Raw genomic sequence first — 21,542 nt, 5'->3', positions numbered from 1 at the left:
TGATAAGCAAAGGTGGTTATCAACCTGTCAATTGGGAAGGAAAGGAAAGGAAAGGAAAGGAAAGAAAGGAAAGGAAAGGAATAAAGGAAAGAAAGAAAGAAAGAAAGAAAGAAAGAAAGAAAGAAAGAAAGAAAGAAAAGGGGAAATGAGGAAGGAAGGAAAGAAGGAAGGAAGGAAGGAAGGAAGGAAGGAAGGAAGGAAGGGGAAGGAAGGAAGGGAAGAAACAGAAGGAAGGAAGGAAGGAAGGAAGGAAGGAAGGAAGGAAGGAAAAAGAAAGAAGGAAGGAAGGAAGGGCAGAAAGGGAAAGAAGGAAGGAGGAAAGAAAGAAAGAAGGAAAGAAAGAAAGAAAGAAAGAAAGAAAGAGGGAAGTAAGGAAGGAAGGGAAGGAAGGGAGGGAGGGAGGAAGGAAGGAAAGAAGGAAGGAAGGAAACTTGCCCAGATAATTCAAGAAATCAGCTGAAGGCTGTTCTGAATATGAGGACTACAAATATGGCTCCAGGGATCCAAAACCAAGCACATTCACTGTGTAACGATCTCTTCTATTAAGAAGGTAATCAAGAATATTTGCTTCTATAGTTCTCATTTTTAAACACCTGTAGTCAAATTATTCAAATCTAGCCCAAATAACAAAAAGTTCTTTCCGTATGTGCAGAAAGATTGATTTACAGAATTTCTAAAGAACGGCAGTTTTTCGTCTTTCTTTAGAAAACATCCTGGGATTGCTGCACGATTATGCAGGTTTGCCAACTAGAGTTCAAGGGATCCACTTTATGTTTTATATATATGTAATTAACAAATCCATTATTTATATGTAAATAAGGCCTTCTCTTAAAAATAGTTGATCTAGCTAATGACCTTACTTACAGAGAGATTTAAATATTGAAGTTTATTCAAATTCATATCCAAATTGGTGAGAGCCACAAATCCATAATTGCCAAGTCTTCAGAATGACCCAAAATGTTCACTATTTTCCATGGGCTCTTCAGATCTTGTGAATACAATTAAGTTCTTTAAACTTAAATGATAAAGGGGAAAGCAGGGTAGTACAGGGTTGGAAAGGACCTGGAAAGGGAATAACATTTTCGAATTTCAAGACCAGGGTAGCATTAGAGATCAAGTGTCCTGCTTCCTCTGGAAGGCAACCTCTAGGATGGACCCTGTGCAATCCCCTCCCACTGAGTGAGGACTGGTCTTGAAGCTGCTTCTAGAAAATAGAATACAGCAAAAATGATGGGATGCCACTCCCGAGATTAGGTTCTGTCCCTTCTCTTGCTCACCTTGCAGGAAGCGGCTGCCATATTCTGAGCTGCTCTGTGAAGAAACCCAGGTGACCGGGAACGGAGGGAGGCTTCCCCAACCATCAGGGAACCGTGATCACCAGGCCAAACTCCCACAAGGAACAGAATCCTTCCAAGAACCAAGTGACTTAACTTGGATCCTTCCCCGACTGAGCCTTTTGATGAGACTGCTCCCTGAGGGCAGCTTTACTATAAATGCTTGAGAGGAAAGCACTCAGCTATGCTTCTCCTGGATTTATGACTCACAAAAGTGGTGAGATAACACAGGTTTACTGTTTTATCCCACTCATTTGGGGGGTAATTTGTTATATAGCAATAGATACTGTTATGGATGGAATCATGTCCCTCAGAATTTGTATGTTGACACCCTCCACCCCCAGTACCTCAGAATGTGACTGAATTTGGAGAAAGGGCCTTCAAGGAGGTAGTTAAGTTAGAATGAGGCCATCAAGGTGGGTCTTAACGCAATCTGACCGGTGTCCTTGCGGGAAGAGAAGGAGACACCAGAGACGCACGCACACGGAAGAAAGACACGGGGCGAGGGACGGCAGCCATCTACAAGCCACAGGCCTCAGAGGAAACCAAACCCGCCAGCATGTTAATCTTGGCCTTTCAGCCTCTGGAACTGTGAGGAATAAATTGCTGTTTTGCCTAGGCTTTCAGTCTGTAGTATTTTGCTGTGGCAGCCGTAGCAAACTACTACAGAGAATTAGCACACTTTCTTCTTTTATAGGCCACACGTCGACTAGACCACGGGTGGCAAACTGCACGGGCCAAATCTGGCTTGCTGCTGCCTGTGTAAATAAAGTTTTATTGGAACACTGCCACGCTCATTTACTCATGTCTTTGTCTATAGCCCCACTCAACAGTGCAGTCGAGTGTGTGCGACAGAAACCCTTCGGCCCAATATTTACTATCTGGCTCTTTACAGAAAAAGTTTGCTTGCTGACCCTTGGACTCAACAATCTCCAAGGAATCACGTATTCAAATTTTGCAGTGTATGACTCTAGAACCTGGAACCCCTGACATCCAGGGGGGCTCTCGAGAGATGAGTCTTGATCAGACGGTCCCCGCAGCAGGCATCAGCACCACCCGGAAACTGGCTAGAAATGCACATTATCAGGCCTCACCCCAGACCTCCCGAATCAGAAATTATTGGGCTGGGGCCCAGCAATCTTTGTTTTAACGAGCTGTCCACACACTGATGGGAACCATAGTATCAGACCACTTTCCCCACTCCCATTCTTACATTAAAAATGTAGTAAGAATTGTTTTACTCTTAAAAAAAAAAAAAGTCACTCCAAAATAGTGCCTGCAAAAAAAAAAGGGGTGTTTTTTTAAAGGACATAATCCAGGGTTCCTTGATTAGAATGAAAAGTGAAGGTGATATTAAATAATAATAATAATAGTAATAATAATAATAGGGTTGTTTCATCTCTATCATTTATCTCTCTTTGTGGAATTAGTAAGAAACCACAGCTGTCAAACCATGTGTTGACTTTAGCAGCCAGTGAGAACCGTCCCCTAAACTGAACGCCCGGACGGTGCTAATCTCCTCCGAGGAAAGAACAGTTTACATCGTACATTTAACGTGTTAAACCAGACTAGATGCGAAACGCCGTTTCTGAGACCCAGAAAATAAAATCCAATTTTGATTTATGTACAAAATTTACCAACAATAGTAACGAAAACTTCAGGGCGTTAAATATATTTTCTAAATGTAAGAGCTAAAAGAAAAAAAAAAGAGAGAGAGAGAGAGAGAAAGAAAAAAGAAGCAGGAAATGGTGACGCCCACATGCTCAGAAGAGGAATCCCAGGACCAAAAAACCCATTTCCTGCCCTGCGAGGTAACAGAAACGTCTCTTCTTTATCTATAATCTGGTTCCTGTGCCACTCAGAATCAAGATCTAAGCCAAAAATGTTGGTTCAGGGCTGGCAGAAGAATTCTGTTTCTTCTTTTCCTTGAAAAACACAGAAATAGAGTGGCGTCCCCAATCTTCTGTCTGTGCATGAAAAAGAAGGAGAAAGAATCGCCCTCCTTTGCTGCCTGAAACACCCCTGGCCCCCACTCTGCTTACACAAGCTGTCCTTGCTCGGCCTGCCTGTCAGCCGGAATCTCTGCGACAAGTGCTAGCTAACCAGGGAGGAGTCGGGCTGGGTTTTGGGTTCCTGGTGCCCTTGCTCAACCTTCTAAGATGCTGAGTTGTGGTCAAACACGGCTCGAAATCAAGCTGTGCGTTGAGATACAACCAGGAGCATCACATCATTTTACTGTGGGGCCAGATGGATATGATACAAGGACAGATCAAGGTTTTGTAATGTTCTGCTCACGTGGGAATTTGAACAGCCCCACAGTGTATCACTTGGGATAACCTGCTTCCATGTTACTTGTTATTTGCCTTCCCCACCCACCCACCCCCCTTTGGTGACAGGGCTGTAATGCTCCGAATGGAATTGGGTGGTCACCCAATGTATGGACCAGGGCCTCCCTAATCTTATAAGGTCAACTTCCAAGGCTCAAACAAGGAGACTGGTGTCAAACTATTTGAGTACTTTTCCACTCTGCCCCTCGAGGAGACATGGTTCGCTCTATAGAAGTTTTAGAGGAATTTGCTGGGTTTGGGGGACCATTTCCTCTTGCACAGAGAGGTACCAAAAAATGGAACGCCCTCTTAAGCGAGAAACAAGAAGGAAGGCTGGCTAGCGCTCTAATTGCTACAAATAGACATCATCTAGAAACTTCCAGAGGGATGTTGAGAGTGTGTACTTGCATCCCAACCCAACAAGCATTTTTGGTTACCTCGTGTGTGGTCAACACTGTTGGCTCTGTGATGCTCCCCCCTCGAAAAAAAAGATTAAGACACAGTATCCGAATGTAAGATGGTACAAGGACTCTGGAAAACAGCTGGGCGGTTTCTTACCAAAGTAAACATACACCTACCTTTTGATCCGTCTATTCTGCTCCTGCACGTTAATCCAAATGAAAATATTTACCCAAAGCAGAGCGTACGTCCACACAATGACTTGCATATGCATGTTCAAGGAAACTTTATCTGTAATAGCCCCACACTGGAAAGAACTCAAAGGCCCATGAGCAGGCGAATAGAAAAACAAATTGTGGTAGGTCCACACAATGGAACACCACTCAGCAATAAAAAGGGAATGGACCATTGATACAAGCCACCCGGATGAGCCTCAGAATCACCGTGCTGCGTGAAAGAAGCAAGACAGAAGAGAAACACGATTCCATTGAAAAACGACTATGTAAATGTATGATTCCGTTGACAAAAAAACGCAGAAATTGCAAGCTAATCTGCAATGACAGGAAGCAGATCATGGTCGCCTAAGGATGGGGGCGGGAGGAGGGAGGGCTTCAAAGGGGCATTAGGAAACTTGAGGGGGCACGTTCACTATTTTGAGTGCGGTGATGGTTTCACAGGTTCACACACATGTCAAAATGCGTCAGACTGTGTACTTGAAACATGAGCAGTTTATCGCGTGTCAGGTGTATCTTCGTAACACTGGTGTTTTGGGTTTGTTTTTTTTTTTTTAACAGTGTGATTCCTACCTTATTTTCAGTGGCAAGACCGAATATCGTGCAAACTGGAAATGTGCGACGCATTCGCTAAGCGCTTGGAGAAATCAGACGAGGTATCCGTTTGAGCACCACGAATGTCTTTATGCTGAGTAATCTAGTCCTCCTCGCTCTACTCCCTGTCCCCACCCCAAACTCAGCTGTACTCCAGAAGAACACATCATCTGTGTTTCCAGTTTCACAGACTCTTATGACATCTTCTCTCCAGGAGAGGAGAACAACTCTTCCTTTCCTCTCTGTGCCAAAGAAGGGGACAAACCCAAGGTGAGAGGTCAAGTCGCAGGATGCCCGAGACCCCACGGGTGCCACAGAAACCAGCCTCCACCAGGAATTCACCTTAAACTGGGTAATGGGGCCTTTGGGTTTAGTCTAGATGTGATCTCGGAGGACACAGGAAAGCGAAAGAGGGGAAAAATCACCTGGACAGAAACTTTCCCTGCAAGGCCCCGTCCTGGGGCGGGGAGACTCTTGTCCTTCTTGACCTCATAGGAAAGCCCCCTGCTTCTCAAAGCAGCCTTGTACCCGCCGACTGGCGCTCTCCAGGAAGATGCCATTAGCGGCTAGTCACTGAGTTTACATGCACACCTGAAGGGTTGACCACAGACGACGAGCCCCATGCCTTGTGACAGCGCTCCCATCTGAAAGCTGACTGGTTCCTCCAGCCCATCCGTGGTTATAGAGTTAACCCCTTTCCCTTCACCTCTTGCTGTTCCAGGGTTCCCACCCAAGCGACCCCAACGAGCCCAGGTCGGTTATTTATGAATCTCCGATATCACAAGATGAGGTTTTGACATGGGTCCCATCTGAGATGAAGGGAGCAAGGTGCTCGTGCCTCTCCAGGATGCTCAGCCTTCATGAAATCCAAGGTTCCAAACCGAGCCCATGCTGGTGCGATGCCGTGACGCCCAAAGGGCAAAACTTCATGGCATCTCATATGTATCGAGGACTCTAAAATCAATTTCCAATAGGGGGCCGGGGGTGTGTGATTTCCGGTCCTAAACCTAAGCACAACTAGTGGAGATTCTATGGCCTTCTCTGTTTAAAACCATCTACCGTCCATCTTGCGTGCATTGGAACATCTCTGAGGAAGTGAACCCTCTAGAAAAGTGACGTCGCTGTTTGTGTGTCAATGCCCGTAGATTATAATGACCACGCGGTTTCTCACACAGAATGCTGATTCCACGTATTTGGTATAAAAGCATAGTTCACAACTCTTGGTAAACCGACATCAAGGGATGTCTTTGATGGTCATAACTGGGGGCTGGGGGGAGCTAATGACATCTTGTGGGTAGAGGCCACGCTCCCGCTAAACCTTCTACAGTGCACACAACAGCTCCCCAACCACACACACAAACACACACACACACACCAAAAAGTCTCTGCCCACAAAGCGTCAGCAGAATGGAGGCTGAGAGACCCTAATATACAGCGAAAAGTTGTGTCTTTCTGGGGACTTATCAAATTTATGGAAACGTAAGCCACTTCCATTTTATTTATTTATTTATTTATTTATTTAATGTTTATTTATTTTTGAGGGGGCAGGGAGGGGCAGAGAGAGAGGGAGACACAGAATCCGAAGCAGCCTCCAGGCTCTGAGCTGTCAGCACAGAGCCTGACGTGGGGCTCGAACCCACATACTGTGAGATCATGACCTGAGCCGAAGTCGGACGCCCAACCCACTGAGCCACCCAGGCGCCCCAACATACATTATTTTTAAAAACCATCCCAGTGGCTCATGCCTAGGAGGCACTGCCCTTTCAAAAACCTGAGGTTATACTTCAAAGTCTGCTAGATGACTAAAGTTTCATCCGTCCTTCACACAAAGTTCTTGCCACATACACGGTAACCTGATGTTCGACACCCAAATCGATTTGCCTGAGCGAGGACCCTCCTCGGACGCTTTCTGACCCCAGGATGCCAAGCATCTCTCTGTTCAGAAACAACAGCAACGTCCCATTCTCAGAGCTGGAGAAATCCACCTGCAAACGTCCACTGGGCGCACGCTACATAAATCAGCAACGTGAGAGCCGCCGCGAGACCCTGAAAACCTGAGGCACGTATCTGTCGTCACGGAAGGTCCAGCTGACCCAAGAAGTCAAGGCAGTGTCGAATTACACGGAACTCACAACGCCAGGCATGCGGAGGGTGTTCGACTGAGTAGCACGATTTATAAAACCTCGAGGAATTCAGAGGAGAGGACCTGGAGCTGGGAGGTTCAGTAGGGCCAAGAAGCAAAGGACAAGTTCCAGAAGGCAACGCTAAAAAAAAAAGCAGGCCGCGCTGTCCTTTTCACTTCCCTACGCCAATGTGTAAGGTGATCATTCTGACCTTCCAGGCAAAATTTCACCTCGAGGGTAAAGGCCCTGAGTTCTGGTACAAGCGTGAAATGCCACTGCTTGGCGGGCTCCCTGGAGCTTGTCACTGATCAAGAGGGGACAGAAGCAGACCCGTGGTTCTCATGCCCGAGAGCCGGCATCAGAGTCAGCGGGAGGGCTGGGTGAAACGGACCGTCCAGCCCACACAGAGAGCTTCGGGCTCAGGGCCTCATTTGGAAAACCACTGAATGAGAATATGGCTACCTTAGAGCAAACACAAGGCCTCTTTGGGGAAAACACGCAAAGTGAACACCTAACCAAAGAGCAGGTGGGAGCGCTGGCCTTGAGACGGCGGCCTCGTGCAGTGATGACATCATTCACTCGAGGTCCAGCATCGAGAGCTCAGGAAGTCTCAAAGGCCTGGCTCCATCAAACAAATATTTCTTGACCCGCTGCTGTGTACCAGGCAGGAGCTTTGCAATGACACCATCTCACTGACGTTTTTATGTCAATCCGGGGCGGGGCGGGGGGGGGTGTGGGGGGGGGGGAGCAGCAGGGGGGGTGCAGATCAGAGTTAAGTAATACAAAAATGCTTCTGTGAATTGCCATGAAGAAAATGAGGAGATAAACCAGGGATCTAACAAGAGATTTAAAGACACACACACACACCACACCCACCAAGGCACCCCGAAGTGACCTTGCACAGGAAGGGGTGGAGGCCAGAAAAAGGGACCAAAGAGAAAAAACAACCCACGGAAGACAACAGATAAACTATTCTGTGGTCGGGTCCAAAGCCTAGGAATCGAATCAATTCTGGAAAGCGGTAACCCCCCGGATCTGCTTGTTTTTCATCCTGCACATGGCTTACTGGCATGTTCCTCATTTTTAAAGCTGCTCCCTAGTCACAGTGCCTTCCACTGCATCTGGTATTTTCCAGAACCTCCTATCGAGTGCCCGTGGAACACAGGTTCTTTCACCCAGGTTAGAGAGGCGTTCATCTTTGCAAAGAAGACCAGAGCGACTTCTTTTTATTTCTTTTTAATGAGGGAAGCTGAAAAATAAGTTTGCCAGCTGAGACTGCCAGGGAAATTTGAGATGGCAAATGCAATTATTAACTAGGTTGAAATGTATTATTAATAATAATGCTTAGCTCTGTTGTACCATTTTCTGGCTTCAAAGCCATTTACAAACATCAACTAATTAATCCTTACCTCAGCATGGTGAAGTAATTAAGTATTATTATCCCATTTTACAGAGGGGGAAACTGAGGCACCCAGCGGTGAAGCGGCCTTGCCCAAGGCCACAGAAAGGATAGGACACGCTCTCAGAGTCGCGGGCCTTCTCCGACTTTTGATCGTACACAGGAAAGGCCTCGATTCTGGGAAAGATGAAGTTTCTAGAAGGAACCACCCCTCCCAAAACGGGACTGGCAGAGAAGGCCTCCCGGGGCCCCCACTCTGCACAGCACCTTGCTGCACGTAATCAGAGTTTTATTTTTCTTGAGTGTTTTCCTTCCTCATTAACTTTATAAAGGCATAGCTGACTTGGGGGGAAATGCCGAAGCATTTTAATGATGTATGAAATTACAAAAATAAAACCTCCTGCCCACACAGAGAGAATACAAGCCCGGTGCTTGGACTCAAGCTTTCCCTTTTCCGACTCGTCCCACAGCCGCTCCGTTTCTGTGCCATGTAGCTTAGCTGCGGCCAGGAACTTTCTTTTCAGGGAAAGAAAACGAACATCGACGCTCCACAGGCTCGGCCAAAGGAGTGGAACTTGGTCCCAATTGCCCTTTTACGAAATGCTGTCCTCACTTTCATGCCCCGGACGTGTCTCCGGGCCACCAGCCCACCGCAAAGCTCGTCTGGTGTTTTTTCTTGTATTTCGCCCCATTGCCCACCCCCCCCCCCCCCTGCTCCCATTCTGCCTTCTGTTTTTTTACATCTCCTCTTCAGCAAGAAAGGTGACAGGGCAGGTCTGAGCGCTGGTACTTTCTAAGCCTCTCCCCACTGTCTACACGGCCTCTGTGGTTGTTAAAGGTCTCAGACTGAAAGTGCCACCAAATGTCCTGGTGTGAGCCTTGCCCTTTCCTTGCGCACTGATGGCGGGGTGGGGGTGGGGGGGCTGGGGGGCGGGAGTGAAAGTGGGGCAGCTGCACCCCACCCCCGCCTGGTGCAAGCCTCCCACCCTGCCCCCCACGTCCCCCCCCCCCACCCCGGGTCTGCCCTCCCCAGCTTCCCCTCATGAGCTTGCGGTTTTTGAGTTCGAGCCCCACATCACACTCTGTGCTGACAGTGTGGAGCCTGCTTGGGATTCTCTCTCTCCCTCTCTCTGCTCCTTCCCCAGTCACGTTCTCTCTCTCTCTCTCTCTCTCTCTCTTTCAAAAATAAATAAATAAATTGGGCCGCCTGGGTGGCTCAGTCGGTTAAGCGGCCGACTTCAGCTCAGGTCACAATCTCGCGGTCCGTGAGTTCGAGCCCCGCGTCGGGCTCAGTGCTGACTGCTCAGAGCCTGGAGCCTGTTTCACATTCTGTGTCTCCCTCTCTCTGACCCTCCCCCATTCATGCTCTGTCTCTCTCTGTCTCAAAAATAAATAAACGTTAAAAAAATTTAAAAAAAAATATTTAAATAAATAAATAAACAAAAAAAACAAAACGAAACAGGCAAAGTCAAGCTTTACTTTAGTGATTACAGAAATCCAGCTGGGTGATAAAACTATAAAGAAAAGCCCAGAAGTGATTACCATACAAAACAGAATAATGGTGACTTCTTGGGGTATGGAGTGGGGTGTGAAAGGGGCATGTGGAGGGCCTCTGGGGCGACCAGCAGAGTCCGCTTTCTTAACCTGGGTGTGGTTACAAGAGGCTTCGCGTTATAATTCGTGTATTGCTAAGTAATTCCAGGTCCGTGCAGTTTTCTATGGTTCTGCTCTAATTTACATTTTTAAAAATTTTAAACAATATATGGAACCACATTCACTACGCATGGGATTATGTGGGAGGTGTCCCGCGAAAACCGAGGGGTTTTACTTTACTTAGGTTTTAGTAAAAGTATTTCTATTTCCTCTCAGTAAATCCAAAAGGGGCGCTTCAATTTCTCCAAGAAAAGCTACCAAGTTTTGGAGATTTCGGTGGGTGAATGGCTCTTTGAAACGTGACAGGTGATAGATGCAAACAGCCAAACTTGGTTGGTTTCTTCTACGTCGGAGTTGTCTGTGGCTCCAAGTCTCTGGAATACGGGGCCGGCAGGGGTGGGGTGGGTAGGGAGAGCCTCGGTCCCAACGGGAAACCTCAGCGTGAGCCCTGACTTCCCGTCACAGGTCTTGGACCGCAAGGGTCCCTCGCGGGCCAGCCTGGCCAGCTGGCCCTCACACATCACCCCCGCTCACACCCATGGATTCCTGCTGCCTTTCCAGGCTCATTGCCGGCGGGTTCTTCTCCAGGAAGCCTCCTCTTAACCCTGAGCTCAGCCAAGTCTCTCCCCTCACACACTGGGCCCAACCCCATCACGTGGAAAGTGTTTATCTGCGTGTCTGTCGCAGGTACCAGACTATGGGCTCATCTAGGGTGGACGTGGGCCTTGTTCATTTCCGCATCTGACGCCCGGCATGGCACCCACACATAGTAGGTATCTGGTGAACATTTATCTAACCTAAGCATAACCGATTGATTGGACGCTGCCTTGTACCCAAAGGGGCATAACCAGGGCCCCCTTATCCTGTCCCCGTCCACCTTCCTCCATGCACACCTGCTCTGTACAGTGACCCAGCCGATAACTAGGATCATCTGATGAGACTTTAAAGTACAGGTTTCTAGGGGCGCCTGGGTGGCTCCGTCGGCTGAGCGTCCAACTTCAGCTCAGGTCATGATCTGGCGGTTCGTGGGTTCAGGCCCCGTGTCGGCCTCTGTGCTGACAGCGCGGAGCCTGGAGCCTGCTTTGGATTCTGTGTCTCCCTCCCTCTCTCTGCCCCTCCCCTGCTCATGCTATCTCTCTCTCTCTCTCAAAACAAAATAAAACATTAAATAATTTTTAAAAAAAATTTTTTTAAGTGCAGGTTCCCAGGGATGCCCGGGTGGCTCAGTCAGTTAAGCATCTGACTCTTGGTGTTAGCTTAGGTCATGATCTCACAGCTTCGTGGGTTCAAGCCCCACATCAGGCTCTGCACTGATAGCTCAGAGCCTGCTTGGAAGCTCTCTCTCTCCTCCCTCTCTGCCCCTCCCCCATTCGTGCTGTCTGTCTCTCTCAAAATAAACAAACCTTTAAAACAATAAAATAAAGGGCAAGTTTCTAGGCCTTCACACAGGGATCTTAAAAATGTTCCCCGGAGTTATTTGGATCTGTCAGCCAGGGTTTGGAATCACAGGTAACGTTTGGTCAGAGAAATCCGACATGATGTAAAAATGGTGTTTCAGGAGAAATGGAAACGAAATAGTAACATCCACGTGAAAAGTTGGATAAGCCGCAGCCAGAGTGGAGGGGAAAGAGAAAAGACAAAAAAAATCTTGTCGTGAACACTGGAATTTTAACATTTTAGCACAAACGATCTCAAGCAAAATAAATTTAGTCAAAGACTTAGCCCCAAAATACAGAGCACCTGTCAAATAAACCGTTCCTTCTCTTTCAAGAAAGCAAAAGGAAAAAAAAAAAAAATGTAGCGGTCTCCTTAACTGAAGCTATAAACCCAAGTCTTTGGTAAATGCCGAAATACCTTCGATAACACATTTACACACCTATAAAAACAGAAAGTTCAGTCAGAAATGCCAATAAATGATTTGGAGCCCGTGTTAAAGCCACCCAGCTGCAAAAACATCAAATCTATCTTGGGTTTTTGGAGCAACGGCTTCAGAAAGGGGCCAGTGACGGAGTCTAAATAAAATGACTTTTGGAAATTTTAATGGCAAAAATCAGATCGTCCTCAACTTTTTATCGCCCGTTTTTTTTTTTTTTCACGTGTGCAAAACCGACTAAGGACACAGGTGATCCCTGCAAATTTGCCACAGGAGCGGGGGAAAGGTTTAGAGGTGGGGGAAAGAGAAAGGAGACCGGGTTAAAAGTGGGTTGAACGTTTTGTGGCTTAGCCTTCCAGCCCGACACCAGGCAGAACTTTGCCATTAGCACGGGTGCAAATGGGGGAGGAAAGAAAAGAAACTGTGGCTATTCCCAAGCCAGGCGTAAGACAAAGTCCCCTGACAAACGACGCTGAGCGGAGAAGAGATTTGTCCGCAGGTGCAAAGACATTCACGTTCGCCACCCCGTCCCGTCCGGGGCCGCCCTCGGGTCTGGGTTTCCATGAAGCCCGTTCCAGCTGTCGCAGGTGTTCCTGCCCACTTCTGCTCCGGCTGCAAGTGGCTGTTTGTTCAGCTTTCCCCCCGGGCATGGCCAGAAGCTGCTCCGTTGTCATTCCAGCCCCAACGAGCTGGGTACGCCTTGAACAGCTCTCGTGTTGTTACTAACTTCGTGACTAACTGAGAGGTGTTTGGCTTTTGAAACCGTGCCACGACAGCTTCTCTCTCATCTCTGGGTGATGTCAGCCCCATAAACGGGAGAGGTAGAGGAAACAATAGGGAGTTCAGTGCTAAAATTTAAGGAGGGGGACCCTGATTCTCCCCCAATCTAAAATTACCTCCAGTTTCTGCACCGGGCGGTTAAAAGGGTTGTTGGAAGAATTTAGGATGTGGATTTGGATGTAAGAGTAATCTGGATGCTTTGACTTTGAAATTCCCTACGGCGGCGGGGTGGGGGGGGGGGGAGAAAAATGAAGGCTTTTTACTCTCTCCACCGGCAGATGATTGCAAGCCATTCGTAGGGACTTGATGAGAAGAAACTGCTGATTTCCCAGCGCCCTTGACAGAGGTGATCCAAGCGAGCCTTAAAACAGCCCTCAAAGGCAGGAGACCATGCGTTTAGCGCCAGAAACTAAAAGACACGAGCCTCGGAGAGCCTCAATACGGTGCCCAGCAAGTCAACAGCTTAAGGAGAGAGCAGAGCCCGGGCTCCCCCGCCGAGGGACTTAGGTCCTTTCCGAGCTCCAGAGACAGCCTTAGACATGGATGTAACCTAGAGGGCTCCGTGTCCCCAAAGGAAAGACACGTAGTAATGACCGTCATTACGAACCTAATTTTAAATCCATGGGTTAACCCCACAGCGCGATGGTGAAATGGAGCAGCCGTGATAACCTGCTGACAGCTACTGCCTGATATTAATTAATGGTTCGCAGGACCCTTGCCAAAATCTAGCCTGAATGCTTCTGCGGACACCGCACAACCCTTCAACGGGTACAATTAACTTCTCACTTTTTCTTATGGTGGCCTCCAACCCATGCCCCGGAGAGGCGTTTCCAAGTACGACTGGCAACAGAGGCCCAGCTGCTCTCGACCTTTCGGATGCAGGAGAAAAAAAAAAAAAAAAAGCTATCCCTTTGCAAAGTGTTGCAATATCTGGCTCCAAACAGTCAGAGTCCAGACGCTCAGCCAAAAGCTTGGGGCCCGGGGTTTCCAAAGTCTGACTCTGTGTCATTGGCTGTTCACCTCTCCCCGCCCCCCGTACTCAAATCACTTTCTGCAACGCGGATTAGGCTTCTGAGTTTGTTTTACCCGATGCCCAATTCCAGATACTCTAGGTAAATGGGCAAGAGTCTCAGGAAAGTTTTCTTTATGTGTTATGTCTGTGAGACCATCCTTGGCCACTGCTAATTAAATGGCCCCCGTGACAGACAAAAAGGGACCACTCTCCACAACAAAACAATCCCCATAAGCTGGATGACTTTTTTTTTTTAATTTTTTGTAACGTTTATTTATTTTTGAGACAGAGAGAGACAGAGCATGAACTGGGGAGGGTCAGAGAGAGAGGGAGACACAGAATCTGAAACAGGCTCCACGCTCTGAGCTGTCAGCACAGAGCCCGACGCGGGGCTCGAACGCATGGACCGCGAGATCGTGACCTGAGCCGAAGTCGGCCACCCAACCGACTGAGCCACCCAGGAGCCCCAAGCTGGATGACTTTTGTATTCAAAAGCAGAGACTTTATACCACACAGAGGCAAAACACCTGTGCTATGCTTGGGCAAACGCATTGTCACCACCCTCATTTTTTTTCTCAGCACCCTTGCCCTTTTTAGTTGGTTTCCTCCCAATTTCTACCTCAAGAGCTAGAACTCCGTGTAATTAATGGTCAGCCAGTTTCCAAATAACAGCTTGGGACCTCAATTTTGGACCCAGGCAGGGGTTTTAAACCTGTATCATTATGTATCTGCCCATCAAATAACAGAATCCACGTTACAATAGAACGGGCATAACCTTGCATTTATAAAGACCTTTCAACAAATCAATGCATCTCTGTCATCGAAAAACAGCCACCCCCACGAAGCAAATCTCTCTCCTTTCTTGCACGGACAACATAGCCCTCGAAGCTCCTTTGACTTTGAACACTAATAGGAAGGAAATTCACGCAGCCACATTTGAAACATGTGTCTGTAGGTAATTCACAGTCCACCCAGAATACCCCAGAAGCGGGACTCGTGCAAGGGTACTGGCTGGTCTGTGAGTACGCATTTTTTGAAATAATGAGAATCTACGAGAGGAATAGACTCTCAGTTAAAATTTTCAGTTATTCTTTCTTTCCTGTCCTTTCTCTAATGTGAGTTGGAGAGCTTGGCTATCGACATGTAAACCGTGGCCACAAAAGTGCTATTTAATGGATATATCTGGGTTTCTCCTAGAGTCTCCCACCCACTGGCCTAAGACCCTACAAACTAGAAAGCAAATAAAATCATCGCTAGCAGCTTGCTAAGGACCTCAAGCAGGACAAGCCCAAAGTTTAACAGGTCACCGCTCACGTTTTCCTAGGACAGAACAGAGATGTCTTAATCCCGCGGTCCTGTACCTGCAACCTACTCAAAACCAAGTCTTACGAATCATGTCCTAGGGCAGGCTAGCTTTCCAGATATGAAAAATTATGCAGAAAGATGTAAAATGATTTATTCAGCCTAAAGAACTACCAGCTCCACATTTCCTCTTCCATTGCTAAATAAGTCTCACTAATTTTCTCAATCTGATAAATTGCTGATAAAATCAAAGAGAACGTGAATCTCCGTGTTCTTGTCTCCCAAATGAGGCCTAAACTCTGTGTTTGTTTGCATATGCATTTCCAAAATGACTAATTTAGAATTACATCGCTTATGTCATTTGGTCCCGCCTGCCTTCAGGCAGGAAAAAACAGAGGCATAGTGGTGACAATCGTGTGTCACCTGCCCCCACTGAACCCTCCAAAGGAAAAAGCCAGAGGGAACCCCGGTGAAGAAGGTGGAAACGTCGGCATGAAACGAGACCTCCAAGTCCCTTCCCGTGTTGTGGACTCAAGACAGGTGGCCGGCCTGGGGGTGGTTAAATGAGCGTGAGGGGGGTATGGAAATCACGACCTCTCTGTAGGACGGAAATCGTTAGAGTAAGTCAGCGTGGCATGGACGGGTAACGCTCAGGGTGGCTCACCCTAAAAGCAGAGAAAGTTGGGCTCGCCTGCATTTATGGTATGATTGGCTTTCATCAACGCGACCAACTCAACACATACTAGCCATTATAGTAAGTCTCAATTCCTCATCAGAAAACTGAGGCCATGGTGGTGGATGCCTCACAGAGATCGTGTAAGGATTAAACGAGCTGATACGTAGAAAGAACTGAGCCTCTAAGTGCCATTGACTTTTGATTGTATTTGTTGCTTCGTTCTTAGCGGTCTCTGGTTCATGCTTACAAAGTCAACGAGCACTGATAGCACAGTAGCTTTCGAAGAAGAGTAAGCATGCGGGGCGCCTGGGTTAAGCGTCTGACTTCGGCTCGGGTCGTGATCTCACTGCTCCTGAGTTCGAGCCCCGCGTCGGGCTCTGTGCTGGGAGCCCGGCGCCTGCTTCGGATTCTGTGTCTGCCTCTCTCTCTGCCCCTCCCCTGCTCTTTCTCACACAGGCTCTCTCTTTCTGTCTCTCAAATATAAAAGAAAACATTTGAAAAAAATTTTTTAAATGGCAAGTATGATATTTTTACGTGAAAACTTGAAGCTTCAAGAGTGTAAGTGTCCTCTTACGGAGGACCAGAGAGAGCACAGCTTCTCAGCAGGGCTGCAGAGAGATGGTCTCCCTCCTTCGTTACCCTATGTGTGTCCCTCACAGAGTTTTGCCCTTTGTCCGAGAGCCTTTCCAAGTTGGACGGAATCATCCTTTTGCCAAATAGATAGAAGCCCCCGTGCTTTCCTGAGAAGCAGAAGGAGAGACAAGGAACGACTTGTCTCTCACAAGCCCAAGTTCAGCTCGGGTGTTTCGTGCAGCTACTCCTTCCGCAACTTGTGGTCCCCACGGCCCACTACATGCCCACCACGTGTTCTCCAGATCATTCGCGCTCGGAATTCTGCAGGGGGGTGGGGGGCACATTACTCTATGCCTATAGCCTTCGGGCGGAGAGAAGGGGCAAGAACTCCTCTCCCTGGCCTCGCGATGTAACTGTTTGTATTACGACCTTCTTTCCATCATGACTGCCTCGTTAGTCCAAAGTCCCAAGATCCCGCCTTCCCTGGTACGCCCCCACGGTTACCATGCAGCCTGCCCGCCTTGCTCTGTTCCCACTGCCGTTTTTGATGTCACTTGAAAATTTATCAGGTTTCCTAAATGTGATCAAAGACTGCCTCCTCCATGAGAGAGCAGGGTTTAAGGGACTGCTTTTTCTCTTTTCAAATATTAAAATGAAAGCCTTCTGTCAGTGAAAACATCAGCCTTGGGCTGTGGTCCCTGAGGCCTTGAAGACTGTGGTGGTGCCTTCTTCCAAGGAACAGGGAGAGGTGGGAATGTTCATGCTGATAACTTGATTCCCCAAGAATTCTTCCTGGGACTAAATCCATGTCCTAGAAAGAAGGGAAGGTGCCTGGTGGCCCATGGAATAGTTCGTTGGTTATCATTAAGTCTACTACTGGGTACCCTATATGACGCATAAGCATAGAAAAATGTGATTTCTCTGAAAGTGAATTCTTGGTCTTTGTTGAACACTCAAAGCAAAGGGGAGGAGTAAATAGTTTCTGGATATGTTGTGTTTAAAAAGAGAACAGAACAAGGGCATCTGGGTGGCTCAACTGGTTAAGTGTCCCACTCTTGACCTCAGCTCAGGCCTTGTTCTCAGGGTCACGAGTTCAAGCCCTGCATTGAGCTCTACGCCCAGCATGGAGGCTGCTTCAAAAAATAATAATAGGGGCACCTGGGTGGCTCAGTTGGTTAAGCAGCCGACTTTGGCTCAGGTCATGATCTCATGGTTCATGGGTTCTGGCTCCACGTCGGGCTCTGTGCTGACCGCTCGGAGCCTGGAGCCTGCTTTGGATTCTGTGTCTCCCTCTCTCTCTGTCCCTCCCCCACTGTCAAAATAAACAAACATGAAAAAAAATTTTTCAATAATAATAAAAAGAGAATAAAACCATTACATTCAGTAGCTCCTATGTTGGCAGGGACGGGCAAGGAGTACTTATCATCAAGAGAAATTAATATTTCTTAATTCCTCCTGGCAAAGGAAGAATGCTAGGTAAGGTGGTGATTATCTTCCTATTTTGGAAGCCTTCATGATGGCGATCTGTAGGATGCTGAAATGTAAATGCATGTGCTCTCAAAAGTCAAGGAAGCAATCAAGAACTAAGAGTCCCCTCCTGGTAGACAGAGGGTGGGCTCAGAAGCCCGGGGTTTCAGTGCGGGGTTCTGGTATCTGTTTAGGATGCCACTGACTCCCTGACATCTTGAGCTGCCTCTCTGTGTTTCCGTTTGCCCACCTATGGGGAAAAAAAAAAGATAAGAAGCAATACATATTCTACCTCCCCCCAAGGGATGAGGCTACCCAATATAATTCAGTACGAATGTTGAGGTTCCTGTATTAAAACAAAGCATTACTAAAAGTCCCCCCGAGATGGAAAAAAGAAGATAGCACTTCATTACTGGGTGTGTCTATGATTCCTGAGTAAAGGTACCAAGTGCTGTTCATGGCTACAGGAGAGACAAGGCCAAGGCCGGTGTCACAGGCTCTGCAGTTCAACCCATCTTCTGCCCTAGTTTGCCGGGAGCCCTTACGCAATGTATTTAAGCACCCTGTAGTTCAGCGTGTTCATCTGTAAAATGGGTATAATCATACTACCTCTCTCATGTAGCATGAAGTCGTTAATTAACGACGTGTAAAGCTTTTGAAAATCTAAAGTGCGATGTGTGTGCTAATTATTATAAATCCAAAAAAGCACCACTGTTCAATGTGTAATTACCTATATATTTTATTGAAAATATATAAAGCGGGTAATAAAATTAACATCCTTGTCAAAAATCACCGCTAGCCTGTGCTGTCTTGTTCGTTCCTCTGCCAGAACTACAGTAGCAATTTCCTAAACTAAAGTGATAATTTCATCCGACGGCAGAAGTTCAACCAATATGACCAGGCCTAACCGGTATTCACTGTGTCATAAAACAGCATTCCCCCATTCTTGCCTCAATTTCCCTTCGTTATTATAACTCAATTAATGGCACACTGGGATCTATTATCAAAGCGTTATAATAAAATAGCGAGGTCTGATGCCAATTTCATGCTAAAAGGTTTAAACACTGTATGACTTTTGTTTAGGTCTTTGAAGAATAATCCAAAATACTTCGTTATGAGGGAACGATATTTAAAGAGTGATTTTAAAGTCTCTTTTAGCATGAGAAAATCTGAAGCGGAAGGAATTAAAAATCAGATTTCAACCACTGGCTTTTTTTTTTTTTAATGTTTATTTATTTTTGAAGGAGAGAGAGAGAGACAGAGTGTGAGTGGGGGAGGGACAGAGAGAGAGAGAGAGAGAGAGAGAGAGAATCTGAAGCAGGCTCCAGGTTCTGAGCTGTCAGCACAGATCCTGAGGCGGGGCTCGAACTCACAAACTGGATAATGACCTGAGCCGAAATCGGACGCTCAACCGACTGAGCCACCCAGGCGCCCCCCAACTGCTGGCGTCTAATTCTCAACTATCAGAGACCGCAGGAAAAGGAAATGTCATGGCCTTGATCTCTTGCTTTCCCACAACGGAATAGATTTCTCAGCTATAGCAAGGAACATTCCTCCTCTCCAACAAACCCTGGGTTCATGTTCATCCTTGTTTGATACTGGTTTGTGGACATTCAGAATTTCAAGAGGAGGACAAGAGATACAAAATGAAATTTGGGAGGTCGTTGTCCTTTAGATAGGATTATTCGTCCCTGCTGGAAAGAAAGAATGATCACCATGAAGGCCACGAACATGTGGTCCCTGTTTCCAACAAGTCATCAGGTGGTAGGGACCCAAGACCAAAGTTTTTATGAATAAACCTGAGACTGTTCTGAAGGACATATACAAGGTATAGTTGAATGACTACAAGAATGGGAGAATGATTGCATAGGCCCATGTCACTGCTAAGGGGATTGAGAGCAAGGACAAGGTCTCCGTGAGGAATTCGTGGAGGGTACGTGTTCTCAGGGCTATGGGGGTATCGCAAAAGGTGGGGTTGACGGGGGAAGGAGGCAGGGAAGCAGGAGAGGTGAGCATGTGTCTGGGTGATCTAGAACCGGGACCCGGGAGGAGAATGCTGGATGTTGCCTTTTCCTAAAACCGAGCAAAGCAAACCAGGGACATTGTTCTGAGCGCCGTCTGATTGCATTTGAACCTGCAGACAAGCCTCCAAATATCATAGAGTTGCCTCTCCCAAGTGCCTCATTCAAGTTCAAATGCACCACTCTTGATGGGCTCTTCCCTCCTTTGCTGATGAGCATCCCCCCCGCCCCGGGGAATTTAGCATCGGTGAAAATGGGTGAAATTCATTTCTTTGCTTTTAGCAACAAATAGACTCTGTCCTGCTTGGGAAAGTCGGCCCTCGCGCTCTGTTTGTTCTGTCGCAGACTGGCTTCCACGCCCGCTCCCTTTTCTGCAGCTCACAGGCTTCAGCAGACAGGAGAAACACAACGTGTACAATTGGACTGGCTTCAGGAAAATGCTTGCTGCAACCGTATGACCGCCGTGGCTTAAACTCACACCACTGGTCCCCTTGGCACACGCCCACGGTTTTGGGGGGCGGCGGTGGGGCGGGAGGGGGCGGGGGGATGCGCGGTTCAATGGGACACCGTTCGATGAACGATTTCATTTTCCTGGAGAAAGCGTCTCCCCGGACTTCACATAGGGGCGCAGCCTGAGAAAAGGAGAGGGAAGATGTAACAGCTTCCTCCAGGGTCGGTTGGTTAGCTTTTTTTTTTTTTTTTTAAGAGCTTGATTATGATGCATATGAGACGTCTTAAAGTTTGAGAGCTACCTATAAACCTGTTCCCTCTATGCTAATTGCTCTCCATAAAACTAGATCAAGAACGGAGTCTCTCAGCCCCGGTCAAGCTCCAGCTTGCCTGTGGGCGAGAGTTCAGAGCACCCGGGTCCTATCTGATAGGGCCTTTGGAAGCAGATAGACAGCCCGATGGATAAATGCTAAACAGATACCTCATATGAACAGGTAAATGATCTTGCGAGGAACTCAAGGTGATGGAAAATAGCACCCAGTAAACACTGTGTCATCACATTTCATCAGACAAAACCCTTTGAAGGGAGTAGGCACCTCGTTTCGGCCTCGGTGATTCATCAGCACCAGTGGGGACCCACACGAACCTGCAGGTCTCTGTGCAGGGGAGTCAGCACAGCCGAGGAGGGAACAGGAAAAAAAAAGTGAGACCCCTCCCCCCCCCCCACCAAGGGCTGACCTGGAGTGAACCCTGAGAGGTCAGGAATCGCCTCTGCCTTCGCTGCTGTCTGTAAACAAAATGTTCCGGGGGGCGGGCCACGCGTGCCCACGCTGCTCCGCTGAGGATTTCGGGGGGCTGGTCTGGAAGGGACACTGCGTCTGACCTCTGCCCGGGCTCCGGGAGCCACAGCTGTGTCTACACTTTGCTCTCGGCTCTCCGCAGGTCATCAGCCGCTCCGACACAGCAGCGACGGGGCGCGAACAACCGAAGGCCAGGGCCCGAAAGGCCCAAGCAGCTCTCTGCCAGCGTGGGACCGTGTGCGGGCCTCCTGAACACGGAGCGGGGGCCTCTGGGGCTTTCTTCCCTCCTCACCGCACTCGCCAACAAGCCCGGGAGGGCTCTGTGTCCTTGGCCAGAGCACTGCCTGCTGCGCGTTAACCTGTGCCCTCTTATTATATCTCACGTCTTCTTACAGAAATCCCCTTATGGACCCACGGCCGGAATATCTGCTAACCCCTTTACAATCCCGCAGCTTTCTATGTGAATGGCAATTAGTGAGGCATGATTTGTGGACTAGATACCATTGATTCTATCCAGGCCATTCAC

Source organism: Acinonyx jubatus, chromosome B4 (assembly GCF_027475565.1).
Source record: "Acinonyx jubatus isolate Ajub_Pintada_27869175 chromosome B4, VMU_Ajub_asm_v1.0, whole genome shotgun sequence".
Classification (NCBI taxonomy): Eukaryota; Metazoa; Chordata; class Mammalia; order Carnivora; family Felidae; genus Acinonyx; species Acinonyx jubatus.
Note: the sequence above shows the minus strand (reverse complement) of the source record.